This window comes from Mustela nivalis (genome assembly GCF_964662115.1).
Source record: "Mustela nivalis genome assembly, chromosome: 8".
NCBI lineage: Eukaryota > Metazoa > Chordata > Mammalia > Carnivora > Mustelidae > Mustela > Mustela nivalis.
Genome location: NC_139027.1, coordinates 108360410 through 108382128, shown reverse-complemented (window position 1 = coordinate 108382128; position 21719 = coordinate 108360410).

Genomic DNA, 21719 nt, shown 5'->3' with positions numbered 1-21719 from the left:
TGAATGGACTTAAAAGCTACTCAGTCACAATTCTTGCTTATATGTAACCTGAGCTCTTAAACGATTGCAAAAGAGAACATAGTTTGAGGATGAGTACTTGAAGTATACTAAGTACTTGATGAAACTGCCCCCAAATCAGGAAAGTAGGGATGGCATGGACTGAAGCCAGAGACACAAGTACCCAGGGGCCTTCTCACTCATCTCTCAAGTACATTGGGTCCCTTGCCTGTAATGGCACAGAAAAACCAAGAGTGAGGATGGAGGCAGAGGTGGGGGCTATCTTGCCAACAGTCCAAGATTCCCATCTATAGAACCAGAGAATTTTTTTTTTTTCAATTCAACTCCATTAAAAAAAAAAAAAAAATCTAACTAGTCAAACTTCAATCACCTATTTATCCCTGGAAAAACAATTGTGGTTAGGGGTAAGGTCCTAATATTGCAAGGCCCTGCTCATTCTCAGGCATATTTCTCAGCAAAGATGGCATGTTGTTCTGAGGAAATAGAATAGTAAGAGTTCAGCAAAAAAAAAAAAGCAAAGTTGACAGCATGTAGGCATATGTAGAATATGGCCTATGATAGGGAAAGGGCTGTTCAAAATAATCCCTGTATCAAAAGGTTGACCATCTAGATAGTGATGACCAAACAACAGCTCATGGGCTAAATCCTGCCTGCCTGTTTTTGTAAATAAAATCTTGCTAAAAACAAAGCCATGTACATTGCTTTACATAGTGCCTCTGGCTCCTTGAATAATGGCAGGGTTTAGTAGTAATAATAGAAATTATATGGGCCCCAAAGCCTAAAATATTTATTACCTGACCCTCTACAGAAAATGTTTGCCAATTCCTGGTCTAAGTAGATAGATGTGTCTCTTTCAATAGAGGGATCGAATTTGGAAAAAAGATTACACTGCCATTTTTTGACATTTTGAATTTAAGCGCTTTTGAGATATTCAGGTTTTGGAACAGCAAATACATTTTTGGATATCTGAAGTTCAGGGTTTTTGTTGTTGTTGTTGTTGTTGTTTTAATGGATGAAATGAGGAATGTAATAATGTCCCATATTCCTTGGAAGAGACTTACTCTTGTTTTGTAGCCATGGTAACAAGTTACCATTATAACCTTTTTATATCAGATTAATCAATGATAACATGCTCAGCAGAGAACAGGTTTTTGAAAGCCAGCCAATAAGCAACAGTGCCCATCTTTTGAAAGATAGCCAGTTGGCAAGAGTTTCACTCCTGTGAACATACTGGAAAGTCAACTAATTCACAGTAGTCTTACCCAAGCAACCATGCTTCCATAGCGGATGTCAACCTATTCTCTTAACTGCCTACTTCCTAAAAATCCAATACAAAATTAACAGTCTCCTTTGTTTGGAGAGAGTGCATCTAAAAATTGTAACTCTTCCTTATTTGAGTAATAAATATAGCTTTGTGTTTCAATTAATAAATAGTGGTTTCTTTATTTAATGTAGGCTATTTTAATGAATGCCATTAAAATGCTTATTATTGGAACAAGTAAACTTACAAATCTCATACTCTTTTTTTTTTTTTTTTTTCCATGTAGGCTCCATGCCCAGTGTGGATCTTGAACTCATTACCCTACAATCCAGAGCTGTATACTCTACAAACTGAGCCAGCCCAAGATCCTACTAGGCTGGGATTTTTTTTTTTTTTTCTTAAGTAAAGGTCTTAAACACATAAATAGATGTGGTCATGGGAGGATAACTGTTTAGGGAGAAGACAGTAAATGAGAAGTTGAGAGCAGCCCGAATGAAGTAATATAAACCCTGACATTTAACAATTATGTAAAAGGAAAAGAATATTACCAAGGAGGCAATGAAGGATGAGCTATGGAGATATGAGGAAAATCAAGAATCTATGATCCCATAAAGCTGAAGCCAGAAACTGCTTAAAAAATTATTGAAGAGTCTAAAGAGTCAAATGTTACTGAAAACCTACCTAAGATAGGAACTGAAATTTGTCTACTGGGTTTGATGATGGGAAGGTCCTTGTGTTTGTTGAGACATCTGTTGGGACATCTTACCAGTGAGAGTGAAATTAAGGCTGATTGTTGAGATGTGAGTCAAGGTAAGGAAATGAAAACAAAATGTGTAAACAATTCTTTGTTAGATAGATTTTAAAAAAATGGCTTGCTACCATTTTGTTTTCTCCTTAAGATGGAAAAGTCTTGACCATGTTAACATGGATGTCAAGAATTCAGTACAGAAGCTGAAGATATAAGGCAGAAAAGATACCATCAAAAATATGGTAAATACTGAGACAGTGAGAGAAGAAACCAGGGTGGCCTTGAAGGAATTGGGTTTAGAGGAAAACATGGCTACCTTTAACAAAATAAACATAGCAAAAAGATGGAAACAAGAATGGAGAGAGATTAGACTGTGTTATAGGATGTGTAGTATGAAGTTGCAGAGTACCCATTTGATTGTTTCTTTTGCCTTTTTAGAGAAGGAAAGCAAAGTTACCTTCTGAATATGAGAAATAAAATGGAAGAGGCTGATTAGAGCCTCAGGAAAATTTGGACATTTAGAAGAGGAAGAAAGGGAGAGCCAAGAATAGAAGATTGATAAAACAATATTTTAAGACAGAGGCAACAAAAGAGAAACCAGCAAATTAGACTGAGAATGACTAAAGGAAAAGTAAAAAAAAAAAACCAAGAAAGTAGTTCAGTAGAAACCAAGAAAGAGGAAAGTTTTATGAAATGAGTAAATACTAACTGCAGAGGATAAGAAATAAAATTGAAAGTAGTCAACAAGTTTTAGGATCTAGGATGTCATTGGCTTTTTTCATGGAGAATGGGGCCAGAAATCTAACCATAATAGGTTAAAAGGTCAATTGGGAAATTTCCAATTGAACATGGTGGGTTGAGCATTATGCATTTGTTACTTACAATGTGAGAGAAAAGAATTTACTTTCCACATCAATGTTTAGTATTATGAGAGTAAAGAAGCTAAAACTGTCTATTACAGGAGTGAAGAATAGGATTGGATACAACAGATAATTGTCAATAAATTTTTGGAGGATGAGAACCACATGGAAGAGTCAACAGAAATATGAAAAGTAAACAGCAACTTCCTGCATGTGTGAAAGAGAAACAAGTCACTTCAACACTGTTTGTGGCCCCCAAATATTAATATGTTAAAATCCTAATGTCCAATGTGAAGAGATTAAGAGGTAGGGCATTTGGAAGGTGGTGCTAAGATCACCAGGACAGAGCCCTCTGGAATGGAATTAGTACCCTTACACAAGAGACACCAAAGAGCTCTCTAGCCCCTTCCACCATATGAGTATACAACAAGAAGTCTGGGACTCAGAAGAGGGTCCTCACTTAACCAGGCTGGTGTCTTGATCTTGGACTTCCAGCCTCTAAAACTGTGAGAAATGACTTCCTGTTTTTTATAAGCCACTCAGTCTGTGGTATTTTGTTACAGCAGCTTTAGTGGACTAAGGCAAATATAGAACCAAGAAAAGGCTCAGAAATTGGAAATAACAGGTCATGATATGGGAAAAATATATATATATATGTCAAACAGCTAGATCAAGTAGAAGCCATTATACTAAGTGATGTGCTCTCCAAGCCCTCTTGATTATTTATGGGTGATAAAATATTGGGGAAAAAAAATATATATATATATATGCATGTATATGTATATGTGTGTGTGTGTGTGTGTGTGTGTGTGTGTGTGTGTGTGTATAGTCGTTTGATTTTGTTTCCAAAAAATGTCAGGTACTGCCATCTGAACCTCCTCCCCTAAGATAGGTCCCTGTCCAAACAATGACCAGTTGACACAAACCTGTCATGTACAGAGTTTCCAAAAAGCTAATGGGTAACTCATTCCTAAGTGCAAATGAACAGGAAAAAAACAAACAAACAAAAAAATTAGTCACTTGAGGAAAGCCACTAATATAGCAGAGAGAGACCAACACAGAGGAAAGAGCAAATAGATTATGTCCAAGAAGCAGGAACAGGTATAGGAAAGGAGGTTCAGTGGGAACACACTTTTGGAGAGGAGTACTTGAAGAACAAATGCATCTGAGAATGGGAACTCGGGGGTGAGGGGAAGGGTTGTGAATTAAGAGAATGTTATTTTTCATTATTATCAATGTCGACTCTTTGACTTAAATTTTTATGTATATATTGTGGTGTCTGGGTGGCTCAGTGTGCTAAAGCCTCTGCCTTCAGCTCAAGTCATGATCACAGGGTCCTGGGATCGAGCCCGCATTGGGCTCTCTGCTCAGCAGGAAATCCTGCTTCCCACACACACACACACCCCACCTGCTTATGATCTCTGTCTATCAAATAAATAAATAAAATCTTTTTAAAAAGTTACGTAAATGTTAATTTGATAAGAATAGGAAATATTTAAAATAAGTGAAATAGACACAGGATGTGTGGCCAAAGAATATAATAGCCTTTGCTTAAAAGCATCAAGAAGATAAGTACTACAGTAGTAAGAAAGTTAGAAAGGTGCAGGATCATGGAAGGTTTTCTCTTTTATTATTTTAAGTAGGATAGATGTGAGAGAGTGTACTTACAGGTTTAGAGGAAGAATGAGGAGAAAGACCATCAAAACAGAAAACAGAGCAAGAAGATGGGAGATAATGTGGGAAGGTAATAGGATCCACAATGCAGGCTTGAAAGCTGAACTTTGGGACAAGCTCTTCTCACCTCTGAACTGAAAGAGTAGAACACTGAAGGAGTTTATGACTGATGGTTCCCATTTTTCAGTAAAGGAAAAACAAGGTCACCTGTAGCAAGTGACATCAATGAAGGACAAATGGGTAGGTTAGAATGAGAACAGTGCCAACAGCTCAGAACATCCTTGTGACTGAAGAAGCTAGAGTTGTGTAAAAAGAATTTCACAACCGAAATGTAGGTTCATTGGAGACTGGAGGACATAATTTGTAGGATCAGAGGTCTACAGAGCTGAATGATTTCGGGTGGTAATTTATCTGCTACTTTGTAGGGAGGGTAAATGGATGAATGGATTGATTCTGACTTGCAAAACAAAGACGATGTGAGGGTACCGACCACAATTGTTTCAATGGGTTGGGTGGGCCACAGAAGGAAGGAAAGAGTGGACTTAAATAAAAGGATTTAAATATTTAAAAGTCTCAGGGTGTCTAGAAAATCTGCATATAGGGAATAAGAGAAAGGGGGAGAAAATGAACAATTATAGTCAAACACTGGAATACTGGAGTTTAAGGTTTCCCAAACCATGCCCAGGTCCTGAGAGTGATCCTAGCAGGGGAAAGTTCAAGGAGTGGGACAGAGATTGTTGGAAGGCAAGAAGAATTTTTCCACATGGATCTAGAGGAGATCAGGATGATATTTGATCACAGAGGGCTAGAAAGGAAGACAGTAAACCAGATACCAAAGTTTGAGGAACCACGGTCACTTAGCTACATGGGGTAGGGCAAAGAGAAAGAAGGGTGCCTCAAGGTAAAGCATAAGGAACTATAGGTAATAATGGGCACCAATAGCTTTCCTCCAAACATTTCTAAATCTTCCTGTCTCTTTACTCTGCTGAATGTGGTTACCTGGCCAGACCAGCCAAAGAATCCAATGTCACTATAAAAGCAAGTCAGATGAAAGAATTGCTGCCAAAGGAAACAATCATGAGAAAAATGCTGGAGATAGTACAATAGAACAGATCCAAGTCAGCCATAAAAAAATGTACCTGCCCAAATGCTTAGAGCCAAGACAAAACCAGGATAGGCCCAACAGAAGGTAATCAGGATACCAGGGCCAAATCAAAGAGAATAGCTCCTTTTAATTCCAATTTTTAAGACCTGTAGGCTCGGGAAATATGAAAGCTCCCTATTGAATTAGAAGCATACAGTGGTCTTAACAGCATGACAAAAAGAAATATACAGAGGAGCAGGAGTAGATGGCTGCGAGCCAGTTCTGGACAGTGTGGAAGGGACCAGAGCAAAGCCTACTCCAGACTAACTCGCATACTGATGTTGATAAGATGACCATTTGGGGGTATGACACTCACCCTGGAGGGCTGTTTTGCATTTGTCTATAAGCGCAGCATGGTAGCCTTTGCAAAGTTGGGGTAAGGTTATTCTCAGAATGTGTTTTCTGCCTTCTCTTCTCTAATATCAAATGCTGAGTGTTTTCCATCTCCTATTGTGTGTCACACCGTGAAGACTCCTCTTGTTTATTATTTCCCTCCTCTGTCTTCCTGGCTCCTTGTTTCCCCTTCTCTAATGGCTGGCTCTTTCTTGGCAATTGTTATCTCTGAATTTGAAGCCCTTCCCCCACTTCTTCTGCTTTTCTACTCCCCATATGTGCTTTTGATTTATTGACAAATCTACAGGGAGCCTTGGCACTAAGAGAACTAAAATCTGATCGCTACATTCCTCCCATCTTCCTGAGCCCACAGGGCCTACACGTGAACTGCCTAAGTATTCACAGAAAGTTATTTTAGGGAGTGAATTTGGGACCACTGTGAAATTCCAGTGGCTTCAGTTTCCTCAAAACTTTCGGATATTCAAGCTTTTTAGGCAGGACTTTATAACACTGCACAGCTTAACAGTCTCTGGAGTTCCAATCATGGGTCTACTTTTAATGCCCTGTGTTAGAGAAAGATTCCAAAGCTCTCTGGTCTACAAAATGGGGAGCACAAAAATAACCCTTCTTGAAGAGCTGTGGTCAATAACAGCTCATAAATACGGACAGAAAACAGACAGGATTTGGATGCAGGAATGGGGTGCCTGAGGAATGTTGAATATAATAATGTAGTGAACAGTTCAAGAATTGAGGACTTGGAGCAGTCAGCCAAAAAATGCGAATGTCCGTCATTTATATAGAGTCAGGGCTTCTCAAAGGCATAATTCTGTGTACGAATACAGTATTCCATAAGCCTCCACCTTCCCTCCATTTGGGATCTCTTTTCTAACCTTTGGGACAGCAATACCCTTTTTATTCCTGCTGAATAAAAGGCCAGGATCTCTAGCTCAATACTACCCACTCCAGGAACAATCTGTCGTGCTCCCCCACTTTCCTCTGATTCCTTCTCTCCAAATTTGATTTGGCCTATGTGCAAACCTCCAGGACTTATATGGCTACTGGATAACAGGAGATAGCAAGGAGATTATTAATAGGGACCATAATCCTAGCAAAGTGTTTTATTAGGTCTAAGTAGCCATGTCTCAACTCAGTACAACTATGTAGATTCTCACAAATAGCCCTCAAGTGTTCACTAATCCTGAACATTTCAGGCAAAGTAACTATCTCACTGTGTAAAGGAGAGATTTTAGGTTATTGGGGGGCTTTCAAGCATACTTAAATTGGCATTATTAAAGCAGTTGTTAATGTTACCTATGTCCTCGAAGGAGGGCCATCCATTAACAAGAGAAATCAATATCTAAGGACAAAGTTTCTACCTTACTTCAAAAGCATATACCAATTACTAAGACAACTTTATCTCCCATATGCAACCAAGCTAGAGGAACTTCTTTGATCTTGACGAAACTTCTTAATATTTTAGGTAATGCTGATAAAGTCAACTTTCAACAATCTCCAGGTGGATTATCTGCAAATCTGGTTTTTACCTTCTAATGTTGACATTGTTATTCCTTTTGTCTACTTAAGCCCTCTAAGAAGCATTACTGCTGCTTCTGTTTACTCTCATTCCCTGCATGCAATAATGATAAATCCTAACACTTGTTTGGCATTTTATGAGTTTTGAGACATTTTCACATGCATTATCTTATTTGATGTAGCTTCTAGCTAATCCATAGCTGAAAGGAAAGTCTTTGAATAACATTTTGTCATACAACTCTTCTTGGAAAGGTATATGCTGACATGTTGGAAGCTGATTAATAAAATATATATGACATCATGCTGGTCTTCTGCACAGGTCTGAGTGCCTGTGACTATCCTAATACCAAATGGGGAAGAAGGGGAAACAAGCAGATGGAAACTGACCACCCTCCAGTTCCTCCTAGCATTGTCCTAATGATGGGCTTAGATCCTGGAAAATGTCCCATTTTCAAAGGCAAGATCAAAATCACATTGATAGGTGAGTTTGAGCCCTTCTATTTATGGTCAACAGACTTTCAACAAAGGTGACAAAGCCATCAGTGAGGACAGAAACAAATGGTGGTAAAACAACAGGATAGTTACATACTAAAAGATTCTCTTAGACCCTTAATTCATACCATATACAAAAATTATCGCAAAATGGGTCAGACACCTGAATATAGAAGTTAAACCTAGGAAGCTTTTAGAAGAAAACACAGGAGAGATTTCTTAAATAGGACATTAAAAGCAAGATATATAACAGAAAAAATAAATTGGACTTCACTAAAACTCAAAACTTTGGTGTACCAAAAGATACCCTTTAAAAAAAATAATGCATAGACTGGAAGAAAATATCTACAAATCATTTGATTTAAAACAACCAAAACTTATATTCAAAATATACAAAGAACACTTACAGACCAACATATATGAGACAAACATTCTAATCACAGAATGGGGAAAATGTCTAAATAGACTTTTCACCAAAGAAGATACACAAGTGGCTAATAGAATATGAAGCATATAAAAAGATGCTCATTAGTATCTGGAGAAATGTAAATTAAACCTGTAATAAGATGCCTTTTCATATCCAGTAGGATGACTAGGATTTTTTTAGAAAATACCAAATCTTGAGGACACAGAGAAACAAGAGATTACTGATGAGAACATAAAGTGGAACAGCCACCCTGGGAAAAAGTTTGGCAGCCTCCTTATGAAGCTTTAATGTACCACATGGCCCAGCAACTCCATCCCTAGGTATCACCTCAAGAGAATTAAAAACCTGTCCACACACAAAAAGACGACTTGGGCTCCAGCATTTGTAATAGGATTATCATAAAAAGGTGGACTCAAACCTATTGTCTGCCAACTGGCGAATGGACTAAATGAAATGTTTAATCATACAATGGAATATTATTTAGTAATAAAAAGGGATGTAGTTCTGACTAATTCTACAACATGGATCAACTTCAAAAACATACACAATGTGAAAGAACACAGATGAAAAAAGGCCATTCATGTGAAATGTTGAGAACAAGCAAATCCATAGAAGCAAAAAGTAAACTAATAACTGCCTGGGGCTAAGGCAAAGGGAGGGGTTTAGGAGTGGAATGGGGATTAACTGTAAATGGATAAGAGGAATCTTACTGATGTGATAAAAATGCTTTAGGAGTGGATTATAATGATTGTTGCATAACTCAGTAAATTTACTGAAAATCATAATACAAGTGAATCTTACGGTATAAATTATATCTCAATAGAATTGTTTAAAATGCATTCAGAGTTATAATCATCTCCATTTTCCATCTTGATTTAGAGAAAAGCCATATTCAAAATCCCAAACTCTAGATTTTCTAAGAAGATTTGTCATTGCACTTTGCTTTAAAGAATGCTTTCAGACTCATAATTGAATCTGAATTTCCCCAGATTCAGTTAGTTCACATCCAACAAAATTCTGATGGAAGGAAAACTTCATTCATGAAAAACTTTGAATTAACCCCCTTTCCTTTACCCTTCTGTCTCGCTTGCTCAATTCTCAGCTCCCAACTACTGTGGGTTTTTCGAACTTGTCAAGCAAAGAGGATCTATTAACTTGCAGAATTTGAGCAAAGAGATTGGATGTTTGAGGCTCAAAGTCTAAGCAACATGATATGCTCCAAGTTTCATGGGGCTGGGAGAGCTGTATTCTTGTTTCAGTTTTCTCATGAACCTTGGGGTCATGACACAACTCACCTACCTAGTTTTCCTTAGACTTTTATTTAATGATACACTCCTTGCCTGTAAACTAGAATAGATCAATTCTTCCCTAGGCAGTTATAGATTTATCACTTAAGGTAGAAAAATATGACTAAGAACAGTCAGTAGCAGAAATTGCATTATATATAACATATTAAAATAAATTAGAATATACATACACACAATTTTTCAAATGTTTATGGTTTTGTGATTAATAAAATACAGTTATTAAAATGTTATTGAATTCATTTTAGATTTGTGTCTTTTATTTAAGTTAATAGATTTATTTTTGTGGGGAGTGAGCATATATATACATTTTACTTTAATACCCCCCAAATTTGGAACCACTAAATATTTCTAAAGTCACTTTCATCCCTGATTCATGCCTTTGGGCTTCTCTAATAGATACAAGTTGGACTGAATAAAGGTGATGTGACAGTAATAAAATTTTCAATTACATATGGAGTTAGAATTATTCCCAATGAATGTGACATTATGCCAGTTGGGTTTCTGGTTTTAATTTTTTTCATTATTGAACAGATAAGAAAATGTTTATAATAGCTAGTTAGGATAACCAAACCAAGTGGCAATCAGCTGGTTTGAACACTATAATTTTACCTTGGAAATAAAAGGAATATTCTAGTTAGCATGGCAGATTTCTTCCAAAATTCCCAACTCCTGGGGTACGTGCTCTGTATAATCCTACCCCTCTGAGTGTAGGCAGGAGGTGTGAATATGACAGGACAGCACTCTGTAGTTAACGATGTTTTATGGAAAAAGTAAAGGGACTTTGTAGATCTAATTAAGATCCCTAATTATTTGACTAAGTAAATCATAAGGAAAATTATTCTGGTGAACCTGACCTAGCCAGTAAGTCACTTAAAAAAGAATATACAGGGGAGCCTATGTGGCTCTGCTGGTTAAGCGTCCAATCTTGATTTCCACTCAGGTCATGATGGTGTCATGAGATTAAACCCCACATCAAGCTCTGCACTCAGTAGGGGACTGCTTGAAAGTCTCTCTCTCTCTCCCTCTTCCTACCCCCCCCAACTTGTGCTCTCTAAAATAAATAAATATTGAAGAAAAAAAAATAAGGATGTAGAGATCAGAAAAGGAAGAAGCCAGCAGAAACACTCTCCTATTGGTTTTGAAGAAACAAATGTTGTGGAGAGGGACACCTGGCAGGGAAAAGCCCTCTAGTTGCTGAGGATCTAGACTCCACAAGTATAAGAACTGAATTTAGGCAATGGGACCTGTGAACTTGCAAGAGGACCTCAGATGAGATTACAGCCCTGACACCTTGATTTTACCCAGGTGAGAACCTGAGGAGAGGACCCAGTTAATCCAGGTCTGGACTCCTCACCCACAGAAACTAGATAATACTTTAATTTTGTCTTAAGCCACTAAATAGGTGGTAATTTTTGAGACAGTGATAGAAAGTTACTATAGGCAGAAGACATGAACAGGCACTTCTCCAAAGAAAACACACAAATGGCTAACAGACACATGAAAAAAGTCATCATCATGAGCCATCAGAGAGGTTCAAATCAAAACCACATTGAGATACCACCTTATACCAGTTAGAATGGCCAAAATTAGCAAGACAGTAAGCAAGTATTGGAGAAGATGTAGAGAAAGGGGAACCCTCTGACATTGTTGGTGGGAATGCAAGTTGGTGCAGCCACTTTGGAAAACCGTCTGGAGATTCCTTAAGAAATTAAAAATAGGGGCGCCTGGGTGGCTCAGTGGGTTAAAGCCTCTGCCTTCGGCTCAGGTCATGATCCCAGGGTCCTGGGATTGAGCCCCGCATCAGGCTCTCTGCTTGGCAGGGAGCCTGCTTCCCTTCCTCTCTCTCTGCCTGCCTCTCTGCCTACTTGTGATCTCTGTCTGTCAAATAAATAAATAAAATCTTTAAAAAAAAATTAAAAATAAAGCTACCCATGACCCTGTAATTACACTACTGGGTATTTACCCCAAAGATACAGATGTAGTGAAAACAAGTGCCATCTCTACCACAATGTTCATAGCAGAAATGGCCACAGTCACCAAACTGTAGAAAGAACCAAGATACCCTTCAACGAACAAATGGATAAAGAAAATATAGTCCATATGTACAATGGATTATTATACCTCCATCAGAAAGGATGAATACCCAACTTTTGTATCAACATGGATGGAACTGGAGGGGATTATGCTGAGTGAAATAAGTCAAGCAGAGAGAGTCAATTACCACATGGTTTCACTTGTGGAGCATAAGGAGTAACATGGAAGACATTGGGAGATGGAGAAGAGAAGTGAGTTGGGGGAAATCAGAGGGGGAGACAAATCATGAGAGACTGTGGACTCTGAGAAACAAACTGACGATTTTGGAGGGGAGAAGGGTAGGGGGTTGGGTAAGCCTGGTGGTAAGTATTATTGAGGGCACGTATTGCATGAAGCACTGGATGTGGTATATAAACAATGAATTTTGGAACACTGAAAAAATTTTTAAAATATAAATAAAACTCAAAAAAACATTAAAAGAAAAAAAAAAGTTACTACAGTCAGATTTGGTAAAACAGAACAAAGACCAGTGTTCCTGAAGCCCATCCTTAGTCCACTCCCCTCCAATCCACCTTCATACCTGAAGGTCAGAATTCCTGACCAACCAAGGCACCCCGCAGTATCTTCAGGGGCCCATACTGTAGCTGACTGCAGAAGGCCTCTGCTCTCAGTGTTGCAGTTCTCAGTGACACACAGTAGGGAGTTGGGGGTGGGGCAGTGGTACATGGAAACTAAAAATGAAATGTATTCCACCTCCCTGGGTCACAGGCTATCAAAGGGAGTGACAGGACTCCAGGATCACCTGGAACTCCCCTGAAAAAGCCCCTTTATGCAACCACCCTGAGGAACAAATACCCTTTTGCCTTACAGTAGCAAAGCTTAAAAGAGCAAACTGGGCCTTATTCCTGGAAGAGCTGAGTTTTCTCTCTGTTGACTTGGTGACTTCACTCTAGAAAGCAGCAGCTGTCAACTTTGAATAACTAAAAACAAAATAAAATTTCTGCTTGAGCAGACATCCTGATTCTATGATAATATCTCTGTTCCCCTCAGCCGCACTCCATGCTTTGTTCCCTAAAGGAAATGGATGATGCTTGTTCCAGTAGCTTTGAAGAAACTCAGCCCATTACAAGCTTGTGACCCATCACCTAACTCAGACAGACCTCCCCTCTGGTCCCTTCCCTGGGTCTTCTAGTAGCCCACAGCTGCACTGGCTACAGCAGCCTTGCAGGATGACAGCTAGCATCCTGAAGGACTGATGCAGTGTCCTGGCTGCTGGCCCATTTCAGCATAATTATCCCACCTGGATTTTTGCCCACTATAAGGAATTGTTTTGGAGGAAAAGATCAAACAGCAGGGAAAGCCTCACAAGGAAGAACACATCTGTTAAGAACTCCTACTGAAAAGATTATAAAGCATTTTTGTTTACTAAATCTTTCAAGTCTAAAACTGGTTCAAGGGCAACTTAGCTGCCTTATTTTAGTAAAGAGAGAATGGGAGAGAGAAAGGAAAAGAGATTGGAAAACAGACCTAATAAGCCACCAAAGCTAACTGAAAAATCACACACACACACTCCCCAAAAACCACAAGTAATTACAGGCACTACTGTGTAGCATAAATACCTAAAACATACTTATAAATATTACAAATACACATCTTTAAGACTGCCTTATACATTTAAGGTATGCATATAAGACAAAGGTTTCAATAATGCATGTAAGTGCTTTGTACACATGTGATCCCAATTTAAGAAGGTTTCTAAACATTTTAATTCTTGGCTCTAGTACTTATTGCAAGAGATTCAAATTAACAAAGTTAAAAATTTGTTTTTGATGTATGTCCTTGGAATTCACTCTATCCACTAGCAAGTACTCTAAGATTCAGCAATTTTGTTTGTATTATCCACTGTGATCCTATAAAACCAAATGTATGTTAGAAAAAAGGGGGGAGGGGAAGCCTGTCATTTCACAAGGTTTTTGGTTCACCGATTGGACATTTGCTTTATTATACATCACCATGTATTAATGCTGAATTTCATTCTTCTAAATGATTATGGTAACACAGTATGATAGAGTTGTTCATTCAGTGGCTGTTCTGCAGCCCAAATAATACCATGAATATATCGCCTGGAACTGTGAAAACAGACTGGAATTTTAGGAAGTACAGCAAGTACTTCAAAAACCCATAAACAAGATGACTGGGTCCTAAACATGCTGTCCACATGTGAAGCCACAACTGTGCTTTCTTTTCTCCTCTCCAACCTCCTGCCCTACCCCATTCACCCAAAAAAAAAAAAAAAAAAAAAAAAAAAGGTTGTAGAGATTCCCACAAAAGCCCAGGGAACCCCAAAAAATGACAGACTTGGGGCCAGAGGGCAGGGAGGGGGGTGTCCCCACTGCAGAGTTGCAAATAGGTATCTTTTTCTTGGGTTTGCATAGAAGGTCCTCTTGAACGAGCTTGCGGTGCCCTGTCCCTTACCTTCTCACAGACTGCTAATAAGGCAGGGAAAGTACACACAGAAGGTTTTAGAAGCAGAGGGAAGGACTCTGGGAAATATACTAAAAATCAGAGACTCTCCATTTGGAGGACTATTGTTAATTCCTGGTTGTCTACACCAGTCCTAGAGGCAAAGAGTGGCCCCAAGTACAGAGCCCAGCTGCCCTTAACAAAGCCTTTTTCTTCCATCTTAACTGCTTCCTATCCTTTGAATGGGTCTCTCCACCAGCAATCCCAGACCAAGCTGTCAGGAACAATGGCCTGGGGGTGGCTTCTCTGCACAGCAGAGGAGAGGAGGAGGAGGGCTTGGGAAGGAAAGGCATTAGGCTCAGTGTTTCTTGGGGCCAGAGTGCCTGCATCTCATTAGGAAGTCCTGCCCACCCTCCCACCTCTACCCTAGGGGCCTATGCAGTGTGGACTCAGGCTTATTTGTGTTTTAGTTTGGGGGCTGGACTGAGTGGGTGGTGATCAAACAGTGTTATCTGGAAACTGCCTGGGTCAGAACTATAGGGGGAAACCTCCCCGATCACAGTTTGGGAGCCTCCCTTTCCCAAACCCTAGACCTTCCTGCCCACTTCTACCTTTGGTCTGAGAATTCTCACGCTCTTTAGGATTCAAAAAACTCACAGAGTTGGCACTCCACCAGGCTAGACTTCGACCTTCAAAAAGATTCTAGAGACAAAAATTTTTTTTTAAGATTTTATTTATTTATTTGACAGACAGAGATTGCAAGTAGGCAGAGAGGCAGGCAGAGAGAGAGGAGGAAGCAGGCTCCCCGTGGAGCAGAGAGCGCAATGAGGGACTGGATCCCAGGACCCTGGGATCATGACCTGAGCCAAAGGCAGAGGCTTTAACCCACTGAGCCACCCAGGCGCCCCGAGGCAAATACTTTTTAACCAAAAGGAACTAAGGATCCAAGTTAGATACTGTGGCATCTTGTGGGACAGGAAAGCCTTATGATAAGGGAAAAATAAGCTAATAAATTTGTCATAATGAAGCCAACTCCAAAATCCATACAACTCTTACTCGTCATTTTTAATATTTATTTTTTCCTTTTTAATACTCAGAGGGTTATTAGGATACAGACCCATGGGATACCCGAATACTTTCATTTTGCAAATAAACTGAGGCTAGAAACAAATACTCAAAACTTAAACTGCATATGTGCATGCCCGTAACTGTTTTTTTGGTTTTTGTTTTTTAAGTTCTTTTTTTATTTGAGAAAGAGTGAAAGCCAGAGAGATCAGAGGAAGAGGGAGAAGTAGATTCACCTCTTGATGGATAATCAGAGGCGCCCTTGGTATGTGTCTTTGTAATAGAAGGCACAGAGTCATTAAAATTTGGAGTAAAACTACAGAGAAATTCAGGGCGGGGGTACCATATCACCACTCTGTAGTATTTCTACTAAAAACATACTACTGGTGAATTTTCTTCCAGTCTTAGTGTCCATGAAATTATTGTTAAATTTAAGGTGTTTCTGCATTCATACGGTTTGCATGTGCTGTTTGTATTCTTATATTTTAAAATGATGTTAAGAATATAAGTGTTCATGTTAATTACTTATCCTGACAATAGACATGAACAAACGTGACTTCATTTGCTAAATAATTTCCCCGACTTTTAACCTTCAGATGGTTTCACACTAACATAAGAAGTACTGTGTTGGGCGCCTGGGTGGCTCAGTGGGTTAAGCCGCTGCCTTCAGCTCAGGTCATGATCTCGGGGTCCTGGGATCAAGTCCGGCATCGGGCTCTCTGCTCAGCAGGGAGCCTGCTTCCCTCTCTCTCTCTGCCTGCCTCTCTGTCTACTTGTGATCTCTCTGTCAAATAAATAAATAAAATCTTTAAAAAAAAAAAAAAAAAAGAAGTACTGTGTTCAAGTGCCTGTGCTGGACCCCCTGCCCCCTTATCCGTGGTTTCACCTTCCATGGTCACAGTTCCCTGAGGTGGATTGTGGTCTGGAAACAGAAACTCCTCCTCCTGAGGTATTGTGAGGCGGTAACAGGAGCCTAACCCTACAGCATGGTGCCTATGTCACTCACGCCATTTTATCTCATCATGTAGGCATTTTATCATTTTATCATCTCACTTCATCACAAGGACCGGAAGGGTGAGTTCAGCTCAGTATTTTGAGAAAGAGACAAAGACCACATTCACGTACCTTTTATTACAGTATGTTGTTGTAGTTGGTCTATTTTATTACTAGTTACTGTTAACGTCTTACTGTGTTAATTTATAAATTAAACTTTATCACAAGTGTGTATACATAGGAAAAAACACATGTAGGGTTTGGTACCATCCACAGTTTCTGGCAATGAACAGGGGTCTTGGAATATATCTCTCCTAGACAAGAGGGGACTACTATGTGTATATGTATTTTTTTGTTGTTGTTTTTTTAAAAAACTGGCTTAACTCAGCCAATGCTCTGGACAATATTTTTAGATTGAGGTTTTTAAAAGATACTTGGATGTCATTGTTAAAGGAGTTTCTTTGAAACTCTTTCATCCACTTGCTTTTTTTCCTTCTTCTCCCTTATGCAGCCATAGCCAGTCTCTACAATTCCACAAATAAACAGATGTTAAAGATGAACTGTTCCACAGTTGACTGTTGAAAATCTGCTCAGGATATTCAATGAAGACATCATGAATTATGACATCCAATACTGAACTTTTTCTTTAAAAATTGTTTCTAGGAGCGCGTGAGTGGCTCAGTCAGTGAAGCATCTGACTTCAGCTCAGGTCAAGATCCCGGGGTCCTGGGATGGAGCCCAGAGTTAGGTTCAGTGGGGACTCTTGCTTCTCCTTCTCCTCCTGCCCCTCCCTCTGCTTGTGCCCTTGTACCCTCTCTCAAGTAAATATTAAGAAATAAAAAATAAATAAAAATAAAAACTGTTTCTATGTTGTTTTGTTTTGCAATAACTGCTTACTAGAAGAACATAACAAGCCAGATAACTAGAAGGATTTTCTGTGGGGACAAAGATACCTTACATTTAGACACAGAAATAACAGCAAGCTTTATACTGGAGCCAAAACTTAAAAGACAGCCAGACCTAGAATCTGTGACATAAAGACAGGAACATTTTTTTACATTCACATGTGCGTGCCTGTGCGCGCACGCACACACACACACACACACACACACTTCCTTTCCCCCTTGTCTCTGGCCTTCCAGCTTGACCTTGCCTACTTGGACATATGAGTATCCTCTGTGTTTTGTGGTATCACGATTCTGAGGCAATAGAATACTTCAAACATTGATAGAGAACAGCAAAGGATCTTCCCTTTTAACCTCATTTTTTAAAGTGAGGAAATAGTCAACAACTCTTATTTTCTGTCACTGGCATAGTCAGTAAACTTCCTCAATCCTAACATTGACCTTCACAAAAAACTATATACTTGGCTTACTTTTCGTGTTCCTCTTAGCCCTTCCTTTCGCCCCAAGGATAACTCTGCATCCCAGCATTACAATACATTGTGCACAAAGAAGCTTTCTGTCCAGAAAGAAATGAAACATTCCACTGACTTTTCTTACCAAGTCCAGACACACAGTGACCCCTGGCACCTCATGGGCAGGCACACAGTTGAAGATGGTGGAGAGATAACCTCAAGCAGAACTCGGGCCTGGAATTCACGCTGCTTTGTGACTCTCTGTGTTTAACTTTGAAAGGAATTAAGCATTTAGAACATTTATGACCTGTTAAATGTATCCTCTCAAGGTTGAGCCCACCAGTTTTGACCAATAACTCTAGGTGGGAGTAAAACACAAAGGACACATGCTGGAAGCAGTATCTGAGAGCAGTCCAGAGACAAACAGCCATTTTAACTGAGACACCTGCATTTTGGCAACCATCCAAAATACTAGGCCCATTCACTTCTCCCTGCTGTGAAAGCTTGCCCTCCCCAAAAAGGCATGAAAACAAACATTTTTGAAGACAGAGTTTTGAGTTGGTATTTTTCTTTACAGTTACCTTCATGATTGCTTTTAATTCTGACCCTACATACAAGTCTGACCTTACTGAAAGGGAAGAGAAACACAAATAAGAAAAAGTAATTGAGAGAAGGAGGTCTCCAAAATGAGGACTGAAAGCCTAGTTTACCTAAGTTTAAATGTGATCCACTTTCGCCATCTGCTGGCCACATTTCTGAATTTTTTTGTTGTTGTTCCGCCGCCAAAGAACAGGCACACATGCCATCAGCAGGAAAACGGTCTGATTTGCGTGGAGTGTGTGTAAGAGTGTGTGTGTGTGTGTGTGTGTGTGTGTGTGCGCGCGCTCACGCGCGCACGCAGGCAGGCACTAAATTTTCCAGTATTCTAGTTTAGTATATTTGTGAGCACATGATAAGTATTCGAGCTCCTATAGTCTGTACTTTGGTAAGGAATTCATTGAATGGAGCGACTGTCACAAGTAAGATGTAGATTGGGACCAATAACCGTATCAGTTAAGAAGAACTTCTGTTAAAGAACAGGACATACATGGGGTGGCTGGGTGGCTCAGTGGGTTAAGCCTCTCTGCCTTCAGCTCAGGTCATGATCTCAGGGTCCTGGGATTTAGCCCGCATTGGCCTCTCTGCTCGGAAGGGAGCCTGTTTTCCGCACCCCCAGCCCCTCCCCCTGCCTGCCTCTCTACCTACTTGTGATCTGTCAAATAAATAAATAAAATCTTGGCGGGGGGAGGACACCGGCAGTGGCTCATCGGAAATGGCCTTCTCCGCAGTCTTTATGTATCTCTCCACTTTGATGGGACCACAAATGCAGCCCAGGAAGGTGCCTGTCTCCCTCTAGACTTCACTCTTCTGAGCGCGCAATGCTCCCTGATGATTTTACAGAGGAGAGATTTTAACCAACTGTACCCAAGCTCATGAAGACTCCACAAACTAGTGCCTGTCATAACATGGGGAAATGTCCAGGTCTCAAGAAAAACTTACATGTGTGCCTCTGTTTTTATTGGATTCTATGGCCCAACTGTCTCTTTCTCTTCTGGAGCACTGCATACACTAACAGTTCAAAGTAGCTTCCCAAGGTTATGAAATGTTTTTGGAGAAACCAACTCACCTATATTTACTTTTGATTCCCTACGGACTATAAATTCCCTTTTTAAAAAAATTCATTTACATTTTTGTTTGTTTTTCCTTTCTTTCACATTTACGCTCCGTGACCGTTGCAGGTGGCATTCTCTGCAACTGGATGCCACAACAGAGTCTGGGGCATAAGATGTTTGTGATCAATACCTGAGAAGGGCTGAGGGAACACTGCACGGTGAGGAAGACCCAGTGAAGCTGCCTCAACCCAGTGGGAGTCTCTGAACTACTGTCCATCAGAATGGTGTCCCCTGCATGGACACAGCCAGGCCTTCGTGACCCTGCCTCACTCAGTCTGGGACTGTGGGGTTATACACCAGAAGTCATGAATGCGGTGAGGCCGATCCTGAAGGAGCTAGCTACTGTGGCTTCCTGAGGCTACAAGCCCTTCATGATGAGGGACATGTGAAACCCAGGTCCCCTACAATCGGGGTGGAAGGAGACCTGTCTGTACCTCACACACAGGGCTGTTTCTTCTCTCTAAGACATGTCATTCAAGCTGTGCTTCTGCATGGAACCCGGGAATCCCACTGATGCACAGGCTCCCTCTCTTTAGAAAACTGACTAAAATACGATGGGGAACCAAAAAAAAGCACAGAAACTAAGAGTTGGTTTTTTGAAAGGATCAAAAAATTGACAAACCCTCAGCTACTGAACTAAGAAAAAAAAGAGAGACCCAAATGACTAAAATCAGAAGTGAAAGAGAGAACATTAAAATCAATACAATTTTGTTTTTTTTACTAAAATACAAAGCGGCTGTCCAATGTCCGTAATCTTTTTTTTTTTTTTTTAAGATTTTATTTATTTATCTGACAGACAGAGATCACAGGCAGGCAGAGAGGCAGGCAGAGAGAGAGGAAGGGAAGCAGGCTCCCTGCTGAGCAGAGAGCCCAACGTGGGGCTCGATCTCAGGACCCTGGGATCATGACCTGAACCGAAAGCAGAGGCCTTAACCCACTGAGCCACCCAGGCGCCCCTGTCCAATGTCTGTTACCTTTATGTGAATTTGATCCTTTGAGGAACTGACCAGCAAAGGAAGCATGGCACATGAAGAGTCCTACCTCTCCACTTCAGGAAAATTTCAGAAGGGCTTCCAAAGGTTGCTTAAGTTTCTTGTAAGTAGCGAGAGGAGAAGAGGCCATGGGACACACGTCCATCCCTCAGAAAGAGAAGGCAAACATTTGCTTTCCCCTCACCACCATAAGCTAATTCCTTGGTTTTATACATTTATCAGTTTGGGTCTTCTGAGAAGCATATGCTTACAGAGAAATAGATGTAAAAAAGGTTTCTTGGGGAAATTTCCCTAGAAAGAATAAAAAGGAGAGGAAACAGCAGTAGAGAGGGAAAGCCTTTGTCTCACAATGCGAGTTTGGGAACTATGAAAAAAGATAAGGCAGGAGGTGTGAGCACCGAGTCCCTCGGCTGGGCCGATGGGTGCCACTGGAGCAAAGATTTCCTGTTAGGAGTTCGACTTCAGGCAGGGATGACCTGACTCCATTTCCTCACTGTACTAACAAGCTAGGAATACCCAGGGAGATCAAATCTCTGCATGAATGATGCCATGGATTCCAAAGGTGCAGCAGCTGGAGGCTGTCATCTCGTACACGAGTCATGGAAGGTTCTCTCTAATAGGGAGAGCTAACTGACACACATGCTTGATTTGCCACATTGCCACATTGAACCTCAAGAATGGACTCAGAGCGAACTTCAAAAGATACATAAGTAGTTTAATTCCCTCCATTTCTCTTCTACATCTACTTTCTTCCTGATCCCAAAGGAGGGTCTCCAAGCAAACCCCCCAAATTGACAGCCGACTCCATTAAAACTTAAATCAACAGAACAATCAAGAAATAGCATCTCTTACTCTTAATCTCAGGCAACAAACTGAGGGTTGCTGTGGGTGGGGAGATAAGGATAGGGTGGACCTCAGGGAGGGTATGTGCTATGGTGAGTGCTGTGGATTGTGTAAGACTGATGATTCACAGACCTGTACCCTTGAAACAAATAATACATTATATGTTAATAAAAATAATAAAATTTTTAAAATTTTAAAAATGAAAAAATACAAAAAATAAAGTTAAAAACTGTAATATAAAAAAAAAGAAATAGCATTTTTTTAAGGTTTTATTTATTATTTATTTGGTAGAGAGAGTGCACACAGGAGCCAGACAGCACAAGCAGAGGGAGCTAGAGAAGCAGGCTCCCCGCCCAGCAGGGAGCCCAGGGAGGGACTCCATCCCAGGAGCTGAGCTAAGGCAGGCACTTGAACCAGGCACCTAAGAATGGCATCTTAATCAATGGAAATATCTAAGATTTTT